This window comes from Convolutriloba macropyga, chromosome 1 (assembly GCF_964194025.1).
Source record: "Convolutriloba macropyga chromosome 1, txConMacr16.3, whole genome shotgun sequence".
Classification (NCBI taxonomy): domain Eukaryota; kingdom Metazoa; phylum Xenacoelomorpha; order Acoela; family Convolutidae; genus Convolutriloba; species Convolutriloba macropyga.
Window position 1 is genome coordinate 62,498,249 of NC_134468.1, and position 17,070 is coordinate 62,515,318.

The following is a 17,070-nucleotide window of genomic DNA, read 5'->3' on the forward strand; positions in this document are numbered from 1 at the left end:
TTTCTGTTCGTTTTTTTCGAAACTGTTGTTTGCACTACCCAGACGCACGTGCCATAATTTTACAATGATTTACTAAGTAATGACAAGTGCTCTGTAACTGGTGGGTGCATATCGTACTGGAGATCACTAAAGGAAAAGATCCAATTTCTTAATCAAAATGGTAAATTAAAAAGCTTCAGGCGTTAAACATCTCTGATCACAACCGCAATTGTATCCGCAATGCCAGCTCGTCCCCTTTCCTTCCATCCGTGAATTTTTACCAGAACCTTAATTGTAACCCCTAAAAAAACTGATTGAGTTAATATAGACTAATACCAATGATTCCAGCAAATCGCTTGAAATTGTACAGATGGAAGCTGACGAAAAGATAATTATTTCATTGGATAATTGCTTCCACGCAAATGTTTCTCGCAAGAAAACCATTGATTTTTCGGATATTTTCCGTTTGTGCCCACCACAGTTTGTTATGCTCCCCTCAATTACAGAGCACGTGTCGTTACATGGTAAACCATTATGAAAAAATATTGCATGTGCTTCTAGGGGGTTCAAATAATACGCACCCACTAAGCTGGGGGGGGGGGGGGGGGAGGACAAACGGAAAAGATTCTATTTTTCTTTATGGACACTGCGCTGGAAAATAAAATCTTGTTATATAGCGACATACAATGAAAGACTTTCCTGAGTTTGAATTAAACCCTATCTATTTGAAATGCAATGAACTCTGATACTGTCAAATGAAAACTTCTGCGATGCAGCCATACTGTCTGTTTTATGGACAAAAATGTGGGCACTGAAAATTAGGCTACTGATCCCCAACAGTTCGCTGATGTATCAAAAAACATATTGACATGTGACGTCACGCCCAAAAAGTGTTGAGAGTGAAAGGTTTAAAAGTTGCCTTTTACAAAATTTCGGGAATTGCAACATTGTTAAAAAACTCTTGGTCAAACTGAAACTGGACTGACTAATGGGTGGAAACCCTTGAACTGTGCTCAATATTTTATACTACAACTACTACAGGGAGCTGTGAGGCGGGCTAAAAATGATTTAGATGGACGGGAGCGACAATTTTGCGTAAAATAAAACGCATTTAAATAGACGCCTCCAACACAAAACTCAAATTTTCAGCTTACTCTGGAATTAACAAAGCTAACACTTTGACCATTTAAGATAAGTATGTTAACGTAAAACACCATAACACAAAAGACTATTTCATATCATCATAGAAACATGCTTTAGAGAACGATTCATTGCCTGTTTAGAAATGGCGAAAACTGATCTTTGAAAGAAAAAAACATAGATCTGAAATGCTTATGGTGTTAATTCAAGGTGCTTGAAGATTTTGTCCTACTCCATAGTATCCAAAGTGGGAAACACAATATATGACCCTCAACTGTGATCTCTAGAGGGAGAAAAGTGAAAGAACTAGCAATATTATATTACTTGAAATAAAACAGGTTCAAAGGCAATACACGTCTGGAACATAACTGAATTCCGAGTGAATGTTTTACAGAAAAGAGTAGAATCCAACAACGGAAAAGATCTAAGAGAAAGATTACTTTGATTTGCCTGTATAGCAGCCGCCCGTGCGCAACATTTATTATCTTTAGTAATTGAGCGTGGTACTTGTTCAAATTACAAGGATTGAAGTTTAATTAATAAGCAGATAAAAGCAGAAGAGAATGGTTTCAAATAAATAAAGATCTAATAGAGTGATTAACTCTGAAGGTAGATTTGGTGTTCAATGAATGAGTTTTATCCTGTTTTGTCCGTACCCAATATCGGTTCTATCACCGTGGTAAATTAACCAAGTAAATACTGATATTAACCAAGTAAATTTCATTTAATTTTTAAATCTGACGATGAACGCAATGTCCGAAAACGTTCGTTTTAGTTGATCAATTTAAGTTTGAATTGACAATTACTTCTCTGCATCTTTAATAATTGTCAGTTTGATCTTTAACGGGCCCAGAACAGGCGAGAGAATACAAAATTTTAGTAATTTTGTGAAATGTTACAGACAGGATGGTTCATATTTTAGCAGCCAGCTCACTCCATCACGCGGTAAGAGTGTTCAATACAGTGAAAAGAAGGAACTCCTGACAAAAATAACAACAGTACCTGGACTTTTTTTCAACCCCAATACAAAGAATCGGTTGAAAAACGCAGAGAATCTTCTGGTCAAGAGCAGATTGAGCACAAGGACCGACATTGTTGTGTGGCGTGATCTAAATAACAACAGTATCTCAAGCCACAAATCGAATAACTACAGACCAAATAGTGTACAAGAGTCTTAACAATAGGAGCCTAACCTATGTTTTTTGTTCAATACAGAGGAAATATCGACCAAAATTTTGCAAGTAGACTGAAAAAATTGTGTGATATTCAAATCAATTTCAAATTAAGAAAGCTAAGAATTTCCTTGCCCACCCTAAAATCACCTTTTGATAAGAATCTGAAATCCCATTTGATATATAAAGTTACAGGTAATGGATGCAGTTGCATCTAAGTTGGCCAAACCAGCCGACATGTTACCACTAGAATTTCAGAGCATCAAAAGAACGATTCCCCTGTTGGACAACACCTTGTTGAATGTTGTGGTACAACGCATAACGTAAAATGGGAGATTCTTCATGCATGTCGAGGGTTGGTTGAAAAACTAATGACGATAGAAGTGATCTGCATCAAAAAGCTGAAACTGCAATTAATTACGCGCGATGAATATAGGGGGAGGGAATTGACATTGAAGTACTAGTTCAAACACAAAAATTGGACTATTGAAATTCAAAAAATATCTGGTACACGTTAAATCGAAATTTTGTCAATCCCAAAAAGTAAAAAAATAAAAACTGATAGGAATGAAAGTATAAATTCCTTTTCAGGAATAGAAAGCATTATACCCGGAATCTTCATAAAATCCGGAACAAAAAATGAATTGATTTTAGTGTAACAAGTGTAAATAAAATGTTGTAAATGTGATTTTAACTGTAAATAGTTTCAAAAATTCGATGTTATTTTATTTAATTTCTTAGAATTATAGTCAAAGACAAGTTTATATACTTTATAAATGATTTCATTTAATTTTTCAACCTGACGATGAACGCAATGTTCGAAAACGTTCGTTTTAGTTAATCTATTTAAGTTTTAATTGACAATTACTTCTCTGCGTGATATGTCACAATTGTTAATATTGATGCAGCCCGAGTTTTGTCTATTTCAATTTGTCGACACCTATCAAGATTGTGTCAGTCATTAATCAGGTAATAAATCAAAATTTAAACTAAATCTTTGACCTTGAAACCCAAGGTTTTTAGTAGACCTTTTTTTATATACGTGTGACACTCACACTGCCCCCATTCAATAAGAATAGAGTGTGCCACTCACTCACATTAAAATCAGACAAATTTATAGCTCTTGATGCATGAATGTTTTAAAATACGAAAAGTTTGTACTTTTCATATAAAAAGTTTATGTATCAGTTTTCGTCGTTCATGACCTTCTCTGCCTCGTCTAGCCCAAAATTGTTGAACGCTTCGTGAGCCCCATCGTACATCAGTATTTGGTATGCTCAATTAATGGTCTTGAAAAACTACTCATCTCCACCAGCATCAGGGTGCGTCAACAAGCTCATTTTGTGGTAGTGTTTTTTTGATCTGATCTTTTGAAGCAGAACTTTTTACCAACAAAATTTCGTACAATGTCACAGGCCAATTCAATACATTTTTATTCCGAATCTCGAATAAACACTTTTCTGCGGCCTTCGTTTTGGCTTTCTCGTTCTTCAAAAAATGCGTTCGTCTATCGATTATAATGTCCTTCCTGCGGTACTCACTCGCCAAGTATTGGTTATAGTTTTCCAACTGCCGAAGCTCTGACCTCAATTCGTCATTCTCTTTCTCCATTTTCTCCAAGGTTTCGCTCTTTTTATCAGTATTGACTTTTAGATCGGCCAACTCCTGCTTAAGTAAGTCGATTGACTGCTCTTGTTCGGCATTTCTAGCTGCCGCTTTCTTTAGGTTATCTCTTAGCACCTCACACTCGGCGCTCAGTTTTCTCAATGCTTCTCTTTTTGCCTCTGTAACTTTGTCGCAATGCTTGTCTAGTTTTTGTCGAAGCTCGACAAGATCCTTTTGGAGTAAAGAGTTTGTACTCTTCAACTTCTCTAACTGCGCGCTCTGGCTTTGCAGTTCCACTTCAGTCTGCAGAGCTCGGCACCGAATATTGGCAGGTGCCAGAAGTTCTAGTGTAGACACCTTCCGAGTCCGTGACAGACAACATTCCACTCGGTACACTCCAGGGTAGATCTCCGAAACAATTTTCCACAACTCCGGCATATAGTACACATATTCACCAATTTGTGGGGTCTCAATGTCTGCTGTGTTTAATAGAAAACATTTTTGCTTCTAAAGTTTATCAATATTTTCAGTCTTGATCTGAAGACTTTTCCATTATTTTTATTGGCCTTGACCTCAAGGCAACTCATTTTCATTTTTTTGGTCTAGAACTCAAGACAACTCATTTTCATTTTTTCTAACACAACCGACACTTTCAAGGACTCTTTCTCTTCAATTGTTTTCTTTTTTTCTCGGCGCTCATTAATTAAATTGAGTAGTTAATTATACATACGTGTTCTCGTCACAGGGTCAAGATTTCGCAATAGTTGTTGCCAGGATGCTCTATTAATGACTAATCCTAAATAGATGAACAATTTTGGAAAATTTTTCACAAATTGGAATATGAGGTAGACTGTTAAGACTGACACAAAAATGTCCTTAGCTTTTAACCAAACGTATATGCTTTCAGTTTTTAAATTACGATAAATCGTTATTTCCTTTGCTTAAAAAATTTCTTGTTGAAACTGGTTTTTTCAATGTACAAAAGTGTGATGATTGTATTTTCCATCCGAGTCTTGGAACGCTTCTCGACTGATAATTCCATTACTTTTGTGGCGAATTCTTTGAGCGATTTGACTTTTTTTTAAATCTGATGTGGAAAAAAGGCTACGATGTAGATTTTGATCACTAGAATTCAAGTCAGTATTCATCGGCCATTGATATATTTCATAATCGAATTTCTTCAGTGTTTCTCCATATTGCTGAAAGTTGCCGTCTTCTAATTTGACGACATTTGGATACAGAGGGTTACATTCAGCGATTGTATAACTACGATACAGTTTTTTGGCGAGGGGTTCAAATACCTAATAGAAGAAAAATTTCGACCTGGTACTAACACCGGAACTTCCTCTGTACAAAAAGTAAGCTTAGTTTTTGTTGCTACCATCTTTGCACATTTCTGGACATACAAAACAGATCCTGTTCTTTCAACGTGAGTTACTGGCTCGAAGAGTGTTACAGAAGGGCTCACAACGTTTTTTGATATTTCCATCTTAGTTTGAATTCTCAGTCGTTGAATTTCACATTGCAGCGTTCTTAATTTCATGAACAAAATTCCCCCTCTTCGAATATTTCGAAGTTAAAGCTGTCGATAATGCTTGACAGAAACATTTCCATGTTTATTTTTAGATGAACAGTTGTCAGTTCTGAACTTTTCTCGGAGTAAAAAACACCTGGGACTCCGGTTACTTTTACCTGTTGTCCTCACAAAGTTGCTTTTTTCTCTAAAATTTCCAATGCAAAATGTTCATATTTTTTATGTAAAATTTATCCGCTGATAAATGTGGTCTTGTTGTTACCAAAATTTTTTGCAGGGAGCTCCTAGTTAAAGTGTTTAATAATTTGACAGTTTTGCTTGCCTTGATTTTCGAAAAAATAATTTACTAAGTTATCTTCAAAATGTGTGGTTTTGATAAAAACAGTTTTTTTGGAAAACCTTGGGGATCCTTAAAGCTTAAGAGTTTTCTTTGTATCAGCTTTCCCCAAATTGTTCCGATCTAAAGTTTTGCCTTGATCATCACATTTCCAATAAGTTTTACTCCTGTAGGTGAAACCCACTGTACAGGCTCAGCATACATGCACCTTCACGACTATTGTTTTTTCATGAAGCTCTGGCTATGCTCCTCAACATAAGTAGTTTCACTTGCTCGTTGTAAAATTTTTTCTGTTACTGAATTGTTGACTTTAAAAGTTTAATCTCCAAAACGTGGCAAAGCAAAGTTTTTGTTTTGCCAAATGCTTCTACAGGTTCCCTCGTTTAATGGATATCTGGATTTCAGGAGTCTTGAGTTTTTGGTAATAAAGACAACGTCGTCATATACATTGCTCTTTTTAAGTGAAGACACAGTATATGCCGCTTCATACATGCAAAATCTTAATTTTATCTCAGCATATATCAAACTACCTTATTCTATTGTTTTCGATACTCGAATTTTGTTATCAGAGTTTGTACTGTGATCTCGAGAGTACATCTTTATTGATACGATATTGTCAGAATCATAGCCGTATAAATTAAAACAAAGTAAAGGAGAAGAAAAAATGGCTATCATTGCCAGATAAAAACATAGTGATACTCCATCACGCGATGCTCCGGATGAACTCGCATTTCTTTTAGATTCCATTATTTCTTTCTGAATTTTCCTGAAACAAAAACATCATCAGCTTCCTCACTGCTAAAATACTCATTATCTTGCTCGGAAAAGTAATTCTTTATTTTCTCAGGTACCAATTTTAATTGGCTGCTGGATCTTGTAGCCATTTTTGGTACCTTTGGTTCACTATTAACCTCTTCTTCAGTACTTTTTGTTTTACTACTACCTTCCGGTGGCTTTTTTTCCGCTTTTGGAATTTTTGTTTGTGCTGATTTCCTTCCAGCTTTCTCTTTAGGTTCTGAGGAAGATTCACCTCTTCCTTCGGCAACTTTGTTTGCCTTCTCTTGCCCTTTTAGGGTTTCTTGCTCTGACTCTTGAGTTTCATTTTTAAACCGTGTCATTTGTAAGATTTAGTGAATTGTTTACATTCTCAGCTTCAGATTGATTTTCTGAGTTCAGATTACTTTCACTGTCTGTGGATGATTCTATTTAAAATATATCATCGTCCTCTGAGCTGCCTAAAGAGATGTTTTTCTCCTCCTTAACTGTTGTTTTTTTGTTTTGACTGAGGCTCAAGCTTAAATGGTTTTTCTCGCGTTTTATATTTCTTTAGTCGGTCTTAATGGACCTTCATAGTTTTCTTCGTCTTTTTATCTTCCACCCTGAAATTCAAATCATTTATGATTTCAACAATTGTGTATGGCCCTCTATAAAAATAAGTAAAATTCCGTGTTTCTCCGTTTTTTACCGTTCGGTTGAAAACCAACACTTCTTCTCCTAGGCTATAGTTCGGTCAATACTTACTGCGATCGTAACAGGTTGTCGGGCGTTCTTGTTCGTTATTCATACTTTCTCGCTTCAGCTGATGCGTTTCCTGTAGTTTTTTTTTCATTGAGTAAACATAGTCACTTGGTATTGCATATATTGCAATTTGTTGTGTGCTGTAGATGCAGCCTATAGGCAGTGATAGTGGAAAACCCAAAACCACATACGCTGGGCTATATTATGTTACACAATGGATTGATGATCGATAAGCCATCATCGCTAAAGGTAGAAAATTTGTCCACTCGTGTTGGTATTGTCCTATATATTTGGAGAGGCATTCTTCTATTGTTCGATTTGTTCGTTCAACCATCGCGTTCCCATGTGGGTGGTAGATGTTGTTGATGTCTTCTGATTTCCTAGTTCACTGCAAAGACTACAAAACAATTTAGACATAAAGTTTGACCCCTGGTCACTGTGAAAGTTGAGTGGACAGCCGAATGTCACTATCCAGTGTTCAACAAACGCTTTTGCCACAGGTTTTGCCTCTTGATTGGGTAACGCTACGGCTTCGTACCACTTACTGAATTGATCACCGATAAGCAAAATGTAGTTTTTCCTTGAGACTCCTGAAGTGGACTCATTATATCGAGAGAAACTTGCCAGAATGGATAACTAGGTTTCCATTTTGTGAATGAATATCGATGTTTCTCTTTAGTACCTTTCCTTTTTAGGCACGCGTCACAGCTTTCTATCCAATTTCTTACGTCCCTTCTCATGCACGACCAATAAAACCTTTCTTAAGTCCTTTTGTACGTTTTCACTATACCAAAATGTCCTGAGCTAGGCGAATCATGCAACAGCTCGAGAACGTTGGACACTCTAACCCAGGGTACCAGCTTTTGGAAAATAGTTACAAAGTTAGGTTCTGTTTGGTGTTTTCGATACAAAATCCCTTCTATGAATAAAAGATTTTTATACTGAACCCAGTTTCTCCATAACTCTATCGAAGCTCCGTTTCTCATTTGCCGTGGTTCGGGTCTTTTTTTGTTTATGACCCATGAATATACTTCATAGAGTTTATTGCCACTTTGCTGCGAATCTTGCAGTTTTAATCTCTGTAGTTTGTGTAACTGCCAACGTCGACTGCTATAGTTGGTATCGTCTAGCTCTACGTTTAGTGCAATAGTGTTAACGAAAGCTGTTTGTTCCTCATCTTCTGTGTTCATGCGCGAAAGACAGTCAGCTTGTGGGATTTTGTTTCCTGCTTAATGCTTGATGTCAAAATAAATTGCCCAAGTTTTTCTATCCATCTTGCAACCATACCGTCTGGTTCTTTGTAACTATAGATCCACACGAGAGCCCTGTGTTCCGTTATAATTAAAAAAATGCTGATCAATTAAATAGATTTTGAAATAATGGGTGAATTGTACGATTGCGAATACTTCCCGCTTAGTTGCTGAGTAGTTTCGTTGAATTTTACTCAAAGTTTTGCCAGGATATGCAATAAATCTATCCTGAGTTCCTTGTTTTTGTGTAAGAATTGCTCCAATGCCTGTCAACGATGCATCGGCAGTTAATGTATATGGATCCCTATCGTTTGGATATCCTAAAACTGGGGCTTCCAAAAGCTTTTTCTTCAACTCTGCTACCGCACTTGTGACTCTCTACTCCATTCAAATTTATTTGATTTATTTAGTAACCTGTAAAGAAGTTCTGCTGTTTTTCTTAAACCCGGAATAAACTTTCGATAATAGCCCACAAGGCCCAGAAAAGCCCTGACGTCTTTTAGGGATGATGGTTCTTTCATTCTTTCTACCGCTTTTACTTTTTTTGGGTCGACCTCCACACAACTCTCAGATATAATATGTCCTAAAAAGCTGACGAGTTTTCGGAAGAAATAGCATTTTGATCCCCTAATCTTTCTCCGAATAACGCTGGAAAACCAGCTCTAACCCTAACTCGTTTAGATCACGGCAGTCTACAACTAAGCGGTAGGTTCCGTCTTTTTTTTGGTACCAGTAATGATAGTGCTGCCCAATCAGAGTTTTTGGGTTCGACTGACCAAATTTTTAATGGCTTTTAGTTTTTCAAAGCTCATGCTGCCATATGTACGTCTGAATGGCGCCGAATCTTTTTTCAAAGTAATTTTGTGATGAATTCGATGGCAAAATCCCATATCGTTTGAGTTTCGCGAAAACATTGTTTCAAATTTTGTGCAAAGTGACCTCAAGTTTGCCATTTCATCACAGGTTAAATTTTTTGAACTTGTGTTTACATGCTTCTTGAAATCAAATCTCTCGATTTTGCATTATTGTCAGGGTTGTTTCGCTGTATTTTTGAAATCATTTCACTTCTTCCCGCAAATGCAATTCTCGCATTTTTGTAAACTTTCTTTTGTTCTACTGTAGGGTTCAGAACTCGAACCCATGCTACTTCATCAACCATATCATTTAGCGATCTCGCTATTAATAAATGTGATTTGTCTTCAAACTCCTTTAGGGGTTTGACTATAAATTCAGTTTGTTGTGCTTTGTTACCTTCTTCATCAACAATACTACATTTAATAAAAACTTCGCAGCGACAAGGTAAATCGTGATCATCTGCCGCAATTTAAAACAAGTTACTGTTACTTCGTTGTGATGGGGACAACTGTAAAGTTTTCCGAATTTTTCCGCAGAACAGTTTGTTTTTTGGGGTTTAAAATACAGTAACATTTGTACAAAAATTCGATGCCTAATAAACAGGGCGTTAGCTCAAATCTGGTCACTAGAAATTCAACTGTTATTTCACATGTAAATTTCTGAAGTTGAACTTGAATATCTGCTGACCCCATTACAGACATTTTCCCATTGTTGGCAATTTTTATATTTTTATTGTACATTTTGATCTGGCTTCTCCCAATTGCTTGTAGAGTGTGTCGCTTATAAAATTAACACTACTTCCACTATCAATTAAAGCCATTATCAATTCGTCTTTTATCATTATTTTTGCAAACAACGCCTCCACTGGGCTCTTTCCGCCACGCAAGGTTTTTACATAGCCAGCTGAAAAAAAAGTCCTGCCTTTTCCACCTGGATTTCGTTTAAATACGGACAATTTCGTTTGAAGTGATTTAGGCTTCCACATTCGAAACAATTTTTGCATTCCCTAGATGCATGGTTTCGCTGACCGCAACGGCGACATTTTTCTTTCTCGAAACTCACCGCTGCCTTTGACTGCTCGGCACGACTCACATATGATCAATTTCGGCTTCTGTTCTCACCTCCCGGCGTTGGCGAACGCGCTCTACTTTCGTAATTGGTTCGTCTATGCTCAGCGCTACTTCTGGAATAGCTATTAGTCCTTCTATTTGTATCTCCGTTTTCTCTTGAACTCCGCTCACTACCGCGCAGAAACTCTTTCGGCCGCGCTCCTTGCGATGAAAGTTTTTGATTCTCTTGCCTATTAGGTTTATTAGTTTGCAGTGTTCTCACTAGTCCTTAATCGAATTAAGTAATTGTGAATTTTCCTTTGAATGGATGGCAGAAACCCGCGGCTCATTGTCCTCCTCCTCAATTCTCGTGACTGCTTCTATATGTAGAGCTCTCTCTAAAGCTCCGTCTAAAGTCATATCCGCGTCACCTAAGTTCTTTCTCAAGTCGAGTCGCACCTGACTATTTTCTATACCTTCATGGAATCCCCTAAAAATGAGATGTTCTCTGATCACTGTGGACTCTTGGGGGTACGCTTTGAAAGCTAATGTTTGCAAATCACCGAGAAAATCTGTTAATTTTTCAACGGGCTGCTGGACTCTCCTACCTAGCCTCCCCCGGAACACTACTGGTTTCTCATTATAATGTTGTCTGAAAGCCTTTACGGTCTCATCATAACTCTTTCTAGTATCCTCCAAAAGGGTACGATTTAAATCAATAGCCAAGTTTTGTAACCTTAACGCGAAATAATGCGGCCATTTATCAATTTCGGTCTCGGCGCTGTTTACGTTTTCTTTTTTGCCACTTTTGAAGTTGTGACAAAAACTCAAAGTGTGTAACATAACTTTCAAAATTATTTGATCCAGTAAACGGTTCCAGTAACAGCGTTTTTGAGGAGTGCCGCGCCATCCTTATTTTATTTAAAAGCTGTTGTTATTCAAAGTCTTTCACAAATTCTGTTCGAAACTCGAACTATTTTTCCGACACTCTAGTTAACAGCTTTTAAATATTATTGACACTCCAATTCCCTCTTCAATAAATGCGAAAAACTCAAAGTTTATTGCTGGAGTTTAAGTCAAATTAAAACAATTTAAAATATTGATGTTTTTGAACGCTACTTTATTATCAAAAAAACATGTACGCCCTGATTTATGCAATTCGAATTTTCAGGAAGACCTCTCTTGAAAGTTCGAAGATGGCGGTTGTTCTTGTCGATTCCCGACAGCAGTCCACAAATCCTCTTCCGGGTCGTGATGTTAAGACGTCAAACTCGAGTTTACAAGTTGGTTTTCAAACAATAAATAGATTTCCCTTGGAAATTAGTACAGCGCTCAATATTATTGGGTGGTGGTTTTCTATTTACTTTAATCTCTGTCGCCACTACAGCAGCCTCCCGTGTGCAATATTTATTATCTTTAGTAATTAGGCGTGGTACTTGTTCAAAATACAAGGATTGAAATTTAATTAATAAGTAGATAAAAGCAGAAGAGAATGGTTTCAAATAAATGAAGATCTAATAGAGTGATTAACTCTGAAGGTAGGTTTGGTGTTCAATGAATGAGTTTTATCCTCAGTTTTGTCCGTACCCAATATCGGTTCTATCACCGTGATAAATAAACCAAGTAAATATTGATATGTCACAATTGTTAATATTGCTCGAAGCCCGAGGTTTGTCTATTTCAATTTGTCGACACCTATCAAGATTGTGTCAGTCATTAATCAGGTAATAAATTAAAATTTAAACAAAATCTGTGACCTTGTAACCCAGGGTTCTTAGTACACCTTTTTTATATACGTGTGACACTCACACCTGGGACTACTTTGAAAGGCACTGCGCCCCCAATGGAACTAAACCGAGAACTCATGTTAAAAATAAAACAATAATTGGTGAATGGTGGCCCTATTAGTGCGATAATTGATGATAAACTTATGAAATGGTCAACTGTAGCTAGACGGATACGCCAAGTTTTTCTTAGTCAACAGCCCGGTTGGGTTCTACCGGACCAAATGTTGATTAATTTCAAGGCCCGTCCTCTCCTAGCTTAGACGAGTGCGAGTCGATATTTCACAAATTTAAAACATCGCCCCAAAAGAAATTAATCAGAGCAAACTCACAAACCAAAAAACTAATTCCCCAGAAAAATATCCCATAGTTCCCGGAGCACGAATATGACAGGCGTCTCATTCTATTCTTCAGAAAGCAATTGCCACGCAATGGTATCATTCATCAATGGTACCAACTTATTTTAAGATTACTAGCTTCTGTGAATCTGTACATGGACTAATGAACGTTGCTGAAGGAATCGACAAGCTGGCTACAGATTTTTTAATAGTAGCAGAACTTTTAATCCTTTGGACGTCATGAGGCGAGATAAGTGTTCTATTGCAACGGGACCAGATAAACTGAGAACATCATCTTGAAACAATGCTCAAATCCCTTAGCAAGTCATTAAAACTAGTACTCCAGACGGTACCAAACAAGGGCATGTACCCGAAGTATTGGAAAATCAGTGAAATCTGACCAATCTTCAAAGAAGGTAATTACCGACCCATTAGTCAAGTATTACCGACCCATTAGTTTTCTTTGCTACATATCTAAAGAATTTGAAAAACTTATCTTCAATGCCCTCTATAGGCACTGAAAAGTATGGCTGCATCAAAATCAGTTTTGATTAAAAAAAACAGATCTGCCACAATTCAACTTTTGATTTTCCTAGACTCCATCAATAGTAAGTACGACTATGAGACGGTTGATAAACTCACAATCTTGTACTTGGACTTCGCCAAAGCTTTCGACAAAGTTTCCCATAATTTCCTTATAGAGAAGCTTAGGAGAAGCTTTATAGAGAAGTAGGCGGTAAATTGTTGAAACTTCTGCATTCATATCTTGAAGACAGTCAGCAGCACGTGAAGATAAATGATGATTGCTCCGATTACCTGGATGTCACGAGTGGTGTGTCCTAAGGATCCATCCTCGGACCCCTCCTATTCCTGATTTTCATTAATGATCTACCCAAAAAACACGAAATAGAAAACTACGGCTTTGCGGATAACTTTAAAATGATCGCACAGAGTCAAACAGAAATGAAAGCCGGAACCACCCACATCGAAATGTGGTGCAAGGAAAGCCAAATGGAGCTCAAGGCCTCAAAATGCAAGCTACTGAATCTAAAAGCTCAGCTTTCATCAAGTCTAAACAAAACTCACCTGACAGAAGCCCTAATAGAGCGAGACTTAGGGCTCCTCATTTCCTCAAATCTCAACTGGACATACAATTGTCAAATCCGGATCCAAAAAGCATCTTGTGCGTTTTTCCAGATAAAGCGTAACATATCAAACAAAAGCAGCATCTCAACAAAGCTACACACCTACGCAAGATATGTTGTATCAATCTTTACGTACTGCTCGCAAGCGTGATACGCCAGCAAGACAAACCTGTCAATATTCAAATCACTTCAGGTAAAAGCGACAAAGTGGATTGTCAATGGATAAGTATCAGTATACAAAGAACACCTACTAAAGCTCAAACTGCTGCCACTTTGTATGTATGCTGAGTTGCACGACTTGCTGCTTCTGATATTGCCTGACCGGAATGAATACGATGTTGAAATTGGGAACACGTAGGGATAAAATGAAACAAATAATAGGCAAAAAGCAGATGTGAATTTGAAAAAAAAATTGTAGTAGCCTTGCAAAGGCAGATGAAAACTTCTTCCATCAAACAAGGCACCTCTACAACATTGTCTCACGCGTATACAGAAACCACGGCGAAATATTCAACATGCAAACAATTACTAACATCTACTGGGGATACTTCACAAAAAGTTTTAGTCAACTGAACAAGTGCAACTGGCGAAAAATGTGAAACTGTGGAACATGTAACAACTTGAATAAGTTAAACTGAAATAGACTGATAAACACTGGGATTGACAACCCAGGGGCAATAGCCCGAAGCTTGTACTACTACTACTACTACTACTACTACTACTACTACTACTACTACTACTACTACTACTACTACTACTACTACTACTACTACTACTACTACTACTACTACTACTACTACTACTACTACTACTACTACTACTACTACTACTACTACTACTACTACTACTACTACTACTACTACTACTACTACTACTATTACTACTGTTTCAACACTTTAATTCCAAATATGAAATAAAGGCACGGTTGGCAACAAATACAAACAAAACAAGAAGAGTTATTTGTTTGGTTATTCTGTGAAGTGCTGTACGACGAAATTGTTGAAGGCATTCTTTGACCCAGTTGCTGCTTTCTCCTGCAATCTGGTGAACGATATTTGTTTCGTACACAGTCTCCTTCGATTTGACTCATCCACGTTTTCCGTTGCCCCCCAGGAGCGCGTCTAGCATGGACGTATTGATCGGGCGGGTCCCAATCGAAGGCACTGCGGGCTAATCTTCCTGGCTCCATTCTCTGGATGTGTCCGTACCATTTTATCCGTTTGAGCATGATCATCGTGGATAGTTGGGGCATTCGTGATCTTGACATATTTTCTTCGTTCGTTGCTTTCTCCAGATATGACACACGTAGAATTCTCCGAAGACAACCACAGTGGAAACTCTCAAGTTTTCTCTCCATTAATTTCGAAAGAGTCCAAGTCTCTGAGCTGTACAGCACGGCTGATAAAACGAGTGCTTTGTACAAATTGCACTTGAGGTGCACGCTGAGCTGCTTGCTCTTCCAGAGATTTTGGAAGTTAGCAAACCGTTGTCTACCTTCTGCAAGTTTGCAATTGACTTCCTGCAGGTCTCCATGCTTGAGGCTGACATATGATCCGAGATACTTGAACGCTTCTATGTTTTCAAACTCGTTTCCGAGAACATCTTGTACTTTGCAGGAAAACACGCGTGTGGCAACTGCTTTAGGTTTGCCACAGTATCTCGATTGGTGAACTTTTCGGCCATTGACTGTTTTGAACTTTCTTTCACACTTGTCACAGGTAAGGCTCGCCTCTAGTTGCTCGAACTTTGACTTGTCGACGACATTCTTTGACAAACCGGCTTTGCAGAATCTTGTTTGATGCACTTTGCGTCCGGTAACTGTACTGAATTGCCGCTGACAATTCTGACATCTTAAAGACTCTTGGTCAGCCACCACTGACCGACTCTCATTTTCTAGCGACTCTGAATCTGCTACCGCAGATTGTTGTTGTGAAGCTACCAACGCTGGCTTAGCCACCGCTAAGCTTTTCAATCTTAGCTTCCGGCCATCTTGTGTTTCGAACCAGCCCGCTTTCTTTTTCGTTCCCAGCAGCACCTCCGTGCTGATGGTTAGTCGTGACTGGCTAGATGTCTCTGCCAGGAGTCCTAGTATTCTCTGTTACTACTACTACTACTACTACTACTACTACTACTACTACTACTACTACTACTACTACTACTACTACTACTGCTACTACTACTACTACTACTACTTCTATTACTACTACTACTACTACGACTACTACGACGACGACTACTACTACTACTACTACTACTACTACTACTACTACTACTACTACTACTACTACTACTACTACTCCTGCTACTACTACTACTACTACTACTACTACTACTACTACTACTACTACTACTACTACTCCTGCTACTACTACTAAAAATACTACTACTAATACTACTGTTTCAACATTTAAATTCCATAGAGAAATAAAGGAACAATGACAATAAGAACAAACAAGTTTATAAAATTCATATAATTTGAGTTTATTTAATCCAAGAAATGCTGTTCGACAAAACTGTTGAAGCGGGATTTAGGCTCTCTTTTCGCTTTCTGTCGTAAGGTGATGTAGCTCATGTTGTTCCTTGAGCAATCTCCCTCAAGTTGATCCAGCCATGTCTTGCGTTGACCCCCTTGAGCTCGTTTAGCATACCGATATTTTTCTGTCGGCTCCCAGGTGAAAACTCGGAGCGCTAGACGATCGTCATTCATCCTCAGGACACGGCCAAACCATTTCAACCGTTTATTCATGATCATTGCAGAAAGTGTCGACATACGTGATCTAGCCAGTACTTCTTCATTTGTCACCCTCTCCAGATATGAAAAACATAGTATCCTTCGCAGACAACTGGTGTGAAAGCTCTCAAGTTTCCGTTGCGTTGATGTATTCATGGTCCGCGTTTCAGAGCTATATAAGACCACTGATAACACGAGAGCTCTGTATAACTTGCATTTGAGTGGAATACCGAGTTGTTTGCACTTCCAAAGCTTCTGAAAGCTCGAAAATCGCGGTCTCCCTTCTGCCAGCTTGACACTGATTTCCTTTAGGTAACAATGTTGCAAGCTCACAAAAACACCGAGATACTTGAAAGCTTCTGCATTTTCGAACTCCACTCTATCTCGGTCGTGGACATTGCAGAAGAAAATGCGAGATCTTCCAGCCTTTTCTCTGCCGCAGTATCGTAACTCGTGAATTCATCGGCCTTTCACAGTCGCGAATTTCCTAGTGCACTTCTGACAAGTGAGGCTTTTCTCTAGCTCAACAAATTATGACGCGCTGTCTTCGAAACTCTTCGAATTCTTAGACTTGCAGAATCTGGCTTCATGCACTTTGCAACCTCTTGCCGTGTCAAAGCAACGTATACAACC